The following is a 6,022-nucleotide window of genomic DNA, read 5'->3' on the forward strand; positions in this document are numbered from 1 at the left end:
GGTCGGCGGCGGCCCGCCCCGCCCCTTGCGCCGCGGCGCAGGCGAGGGCGGGGAGCGCGCAAGCCCCGCCCCCAAAGCGGACTCAACCAATAGGCTTACAGACCGCTGCGGGGGGTAAGCCTCCTGCCCAATCGGAACCTGAGGAGTGGGCGCGCGTCAGTAGTTGGGACGTGGCGGAGAAGGGGAAAACACTTGTCCTGTCTTTGCGCCCCGCTCCCCTGTTTCGGCAATGGGGAGCCTCGCCGATTGGCCCTAGAGCGGAAGGACAAACCCCACCCCCGCCAGGCCCCGCCCCCTTTCCCTGCAGCACTGCGACGTTTGAGGGGGCGGGGCGCCGGGCCGGGCCGGGCCCGCAAGGCCTTCAGTGGGTTGAGCAGGGAGACAAGGGCGGGGTCTCAGGGGAAGGGACGGCGTGCGGAGATCTGGAGGACTGGCGCAGTTAGGCTTTGAGAAATGAAGGCGCAGCACGCGAGATGGAGGTGTCAAAATCAATCCTCACTCAGTCCAGTCGCTCAGTCGTGTCCGACTCTTTGCGACCCCCTGGACTGCAGCACGCCAGGCTTCCCTGTACGTCACCAACACCCTGAGCTTGCTAGTCGGTGATGCCATCCAACCATCTCATCCTCTTGTCGTCCCCTTCTCCCGCCTTCAATCTTTCCCAACATCAGGGTCTTTTCCAATGAGTCGGTTGTTCGCATCAGGTGGCCAAAGTATTGGAGTTTCAGCTTCAGCGTCAGTCCTTCCAGTGAATATTCAGGACTGATGTCCTTTAGGATGGACTGGTGGGATCTCCTTGCAGTCCAAGGGACTCTCAAGAGTCTTCTCCAGCACCACAGTCCAAAATCAATCCTAATTTGACTGTAGACCTAACTAACAAGATGAAGGTCTCCCGGCGTCATGGGTAGGCCGAGAGAAGATAGCAGGAGGAAGGGCAGCTCCCCTTCCCTGCCCACCTTGGCCTTCTCCCCTCCCACCCCGCAGTCCAGCAGGCAGTTGTCTGTCCCCTCATTTCTGATTCTCTTGGGGTGGGGGCGGGTCATATGGGGATGCCTGCGATTCCTCTGTATAGCCATGGCCTGACCAGAGGCTTCCAGTTTGCACCTTGGGGCTGATGGGTTGTCAAGCTGGGAAGTATCAGCTCCCATCACTTGAAACCAAAATAAATACAACAGCTGTAGTCCTTGGACACCTTGCTTAATTTAAACATTGGAAACAGTTTAGTCAGTTGCGTCCCTGATGCTGAATTGTTTCTTCGCCCTGCACGTTTCCTCTTTCATGCTGAACCTGTCTGCTTCTGTAATTACAGGCCCACTCTCCTCCCATCTTACCACAAGCCCCTTCACCCCCACCACACACATGCCCAATGCCCAGGATACATGTATCTTATCACCTGCACCAAGAGTTAGAGCCCCACTTCTCGTGCTGTCCCTGGCAACTGCAAAGTCTCTTGCCATTGAACCCAGACTAAATTTTTTGCTGTTGATGAAAACAAAATTATCCCAAATTTACCATAAAAGTTAGACTGTGAGAATTGGCTAGGCAGTTTGTGGAACAAAACTCTCAGCCCACTGATGTAGTACATTTCTTACCAAGAAACCATTTCCTGCTTGATATTTCTCTGCTTCACAGGTGTTGCTCTTTCTCCATCCAAGACTCTTCCTCTTTGAAGAACTGATACTTTAGTCACATTTCCCTTGTCTCCTTTTAGGATGTTGTATACTGATCCAATTGGATACCCTAACCTGTTTGTTAGGGCAGGGTTTTCCAAATTTTAATCTCTTCCATATTGTATCTGTGTATACATTCACAGTAGTATTTATTTTCTTTAAATAAATCTGTTTTTCCTTCAATTTCTTTAAAAGGGAGACTTCGTAAATTACTGTAAATTGAAACCCTGTATCACCTCTCCCAAGTTGAAAGCAACTGAAGGAGAAGTGAACATAAAGCAACATTTTTAAAATCTGGGAATTAAAGAGCATTTTTTCTTCTAAAGTCTCTAAGCCTAAAGCCTACTGCCTGTAAAACACGGAAGGTTACCAAGCACTAGAAACATTTTAAAAGCAAGCAGGGAAATGGCATTTTTATCATGATGTAATCAAAGGAGAGAAAAATAGAACCAAAATAGGAATCACTCTCCCACTATGTGAGTCTTTTTTTTAAATCCTGCATGCATGTCCCAAGGCATCAGAATTGATCTATGTTACCCTTTGAGAAACACCCCATGTATTCTAGGATCAAAAGGCTGCCTCACTATATACTGCCCCTGTGGGACTGCCATGTGCCTCTGGGTTTGGCACTTAGCTTGTTGATGTGTTACAATGAGCATACATTGAGGATTAAGGTCTAGTCGAAATTGACGTATCTGACATCTTTGACCCATTTGGTTATAATCTATTTATGTTGTGTCCTTGGGCTATATTATTCTTTTTTTTTCCCCCTGGGGGGAAAGTTCCCCATTGCCACAAATTATGCAGTCGAGTTTCCCACATTTAGGGAAATTGCAGGGGTCAGCACATCTGGAGTGCAATGGATGAGCCTCACTTTGGAAAAACTACCTTTGTGATCATTGTATCTCCCCTGTCAGGTAAATATGGGCTGTGTCATTTTTTCAAAGGTTGTGCCATGTCCCCTTCCCCTGTTTCAATACCTAGCATGTAGTAAGTACTAAATACTTATGTATTGTATTATATATATAGATATATATATAGGTATATCAGTTCAGTTCAGTCACTTAGTGGTGTCTGACTCTTTGTGACCCCATGGACGGCAGCACACCAGGCCGCCCTGTCCATGACCAACTCCTGGAGCTTGCTCAAACTCATGTCCATCGAGTTGGTGATGCCATCCAACCATCTCATCCTCTGTCGTCCCCTTCTCCTCCTGCCTTCAATCTTTCCCAGCATCAGGGTCTTTTCAAATCACGTGGCCAAAGTATTGGAGTTTCAGCTTCAGCCCCAGTCCTTCCAGTGAATATTCAGGACTGATTTCCTTTAGGATGGACTGGTGGGATCTCCTTGCAGTCCAAGGGACTCTCAAGAGTCTTCTTGAACACCTCAGTTCAGATATGTATTAATGATTTATATGTATTATTGTTGACTTCAGAGGGGGGAAGCACTGCCTATGGCAATAAAATGAAGGCACCACTTTTCATTTCCACAGGATGTAATGCAGTAGTTCTTGAAGTGTGATCCCCAAAGCACCAGAATCAGCATTAATGTTTTTAAAATGCAAATTCTCAGGTAGGTCCAACTTCAGACCTGACTTGGAAACTCTAGGTGTGGAGTCCAGCAATCCGTATTTTAGCAAGCCCTTGAGGTGATTCTGATGCATGTAAAGTTTGAGAACCACAGATATAATAGGTGGAGGATTGGTCAATGAGGGAGAGGACTTGAATTCGAACTATATCCTTAGAGTGACATCCCAAAAATGGAGATGCAAGCACCTCTGAAAATTATTTTCTCCATAAAAGTGATGAGAAAGCTGGGAAAATTGTCAGAGTCAACTTTTTCAGAACTCTGGAAACCAACCAAGGGCTTGCAGCAACCCAGGAAGCATTTATTCAAGAAAACAGCTTATTCTAATCCAATCTCCTCAACTCCAGCTCCACTGTTGCACTGAAAAATAATAGCTGACAATTATGGTGAAAAGGAGCATCATGGCAGATACCAGACAAGGTAGAATGAGGCTGTAACTCCTTCAGACCCTATTTCCAAGAGAAGAGTCATCATTTGACCTATCCGCTGGTTCCCCAGAAAAATCTCACTTGCAAGCCTGGGAAAGCTTTTTCCCCAGAAGCGTTTGTCAAAAAACAAGCAAACCAACAAACACTGAGAGGGAACTAATTAATTCTGTCACACTTTAGGCAGTGGAAACAGTTTGGAGCAGCAAAATTGGTTAAACAGATAGCTTAAAAGGAAAAGCTGGAGAATGTCTGTAGGAGCTTTGTAAGCTCCAACACATTCATAAGAATCCAGAAACCAACACACATGCCAAAGATTATGCTAAGCAGTGCATAAACTTGGCAAAGACTTGAGAAGGCCCTAAACATTCACTCTTGAGAGTACTTGGGACTGCAGGGAGATCAAACCAGTCAATCCTAAAGGAAATCAACCCTGAATACTCATTGGAAGGACAGATGCTGAAGCTGAAGCTCCAATACTTTGGTCACCTGAGGCGAGGAGCCGACTCATTGGGAAAGACCCTGATGCTGGGAAAGACTGAAGACGGGAGGAGAAGGGGATGACAGAGGATGAGATGGTTGGATGGCATCACCGACTCAATGGACATGAGTTTGTGCGAGCTCCGGCAGATGGTGACGGACAGGGAAGCATGGTATGCTGCAGTCCATGGGTTCACAAAGAGTCGGGCATGACTGAGCAACTGAACAACAGCAAAGGCTGATTTTGAGGCTCTGCATAAGTAAGAAATGAAGACTAAGGGGAAACTGTCAACTGCCTGGCTTGGTGTTGAACCATGACCCAAACACATACACCAGATACTCAACAAACCTTGGGAGACATACTGATTGCAGGCATTTAAGGAAATCTCTGTCTAATCATTAGATAAGCACTAAGCTAACCAAACAGAATTTCAGTGGCCACACACCACTGTTGATAAAAATCTCATCTATTTTTAATTGATAAAAAAAGCTCTGAGAAGTATTCTGCCCATTTGAATTCAAGGCACAGTAATATAAGTTTTTTGAGGCAGAGGGATATGCATTAAATAGCATACTATTGACAGTTTACATAATCCATATCTAAGCATCATCATGGTCCCTTACAAGTCTAGAAGCACTGTTATCTTTTAAGGAGCTGTCTTACTGATGCCAGGAAAATGTTGCTGTTTATGGCTGAGCAGGTATTTCTGATGGGGGAGGTTTGGTCTATGTGTAATGTGCAGTAGAGGGGAGAGAGGAAACCAAACGGTAAAGAAAAAACTTTTTATATTTAAATGTTTGTTGTCTTGTCATAAAATATGAATTTTATTTCACAGTTTCCCCCTTTTGATCATTCATCATTTGATAGAAAGCAGTAAGTGAGCAGATATTTTCTAGGGTAGTTGCTTTCCTGCCCTGGGTCTGTTGTATCCCTTGATACCAAGTCCTAATACGTTGGTTCTCTGTCTTTATGGGGTTATTTATACCAGCAGAATGTTTGGCAAGGACTGACAGCCAATTCTAGGTTGACCAATAAGACTTAAACCGATTTTTCTCACATGTGCATTGTGTATGCCTATTATTTTATAGAGAACTATTGGCATAATGTGTATTTTCATTTGATTGAAAATATAAATATACTATCTTAGTATAAGCAAGTGACACATAGCATAAAAGAAACTATTACCTTATAAGTTCCACAAAGTATAACTAAAATCGCCTGTAGTATCAACAATATCATTAGCAAAAACTTAAGCCAAGATCCTTCTAAACCAAAGCATTTTCCTGGTGCTTCCTCTAAACTGGGAAGAGAACCATTCAGAGCAGAAATATGACCCTTCACATGGGTTATAAGGTTAGTTACATTTGAAGACTCATCAGGTGTAAAGACACAGCATTCAGTACATGTTACAGCACAAATTCCCCATTCAGTTCAGTCGCTCAGTTATGTCCAACTCTTTGCGACCCCATGGACGGCAGCATGCCAAATTCCCCCTTGGGAAGCAGCTAAAATACTGAGGGCCACGAAATTCTGTGAGACTGCTTTTCTCATCATGGAGACTTCCAAACTGAGAACCTAATGGGTTAATTACTATCATTCAAAGCTTGCTGAGTGAATTTTGTTAAAGCCTCTACATGAATAATACCTTCTGTTCCAAGTGAAGGAACAAATACTGTGATCAAATGATCATACTTTTGGAAAACTGCTTGAGCCCAGTGTGCCTGTATTAAATGCAGATTGGCTGGGGCTGTTTCCAAGGTTACCTGTAGGTGACCTTGAGCCCAAGGGAAACCAATTACATATCTTCCTGAACAACCTGGGGAGAGTCAATGTCATAAACTTGTTGCAAAAATCCACTGGGG

The 6,022-nt window shown here is 44.7% G+C and overlaps 1 pseudogene; it reads right to left on the reverse strand.

The window, feature by feature from the left end:
* Positions 1 to 2,440: 2,440 nt before the first annotated feature.
* On the reverse strand, positions 2,441 to 2,592 carry LOC129642414 (uncharacterized; annotated as a pseudogene).
* Between the last annotated feature and the right edge of the window lie 3,430 nt (positions 2,593 to 6,022).

This window comes from Bubalus kerabau, chromosome 1 (assembly GCF_029407905.1).
Source record: "Bubalus kerabau isolate K-KA32 ecotype Philippines breed swamp buffalo chromosome 1, PCC_UOA_SB_1v2, whole genome shotgun sequence".
Classification (NCBI taxonomy): Eukaryota; Metazoa; Chordata; class Mammalia; order Artiodactyla; family Bovidae; genus Bubalus; species Bubalus kerabau.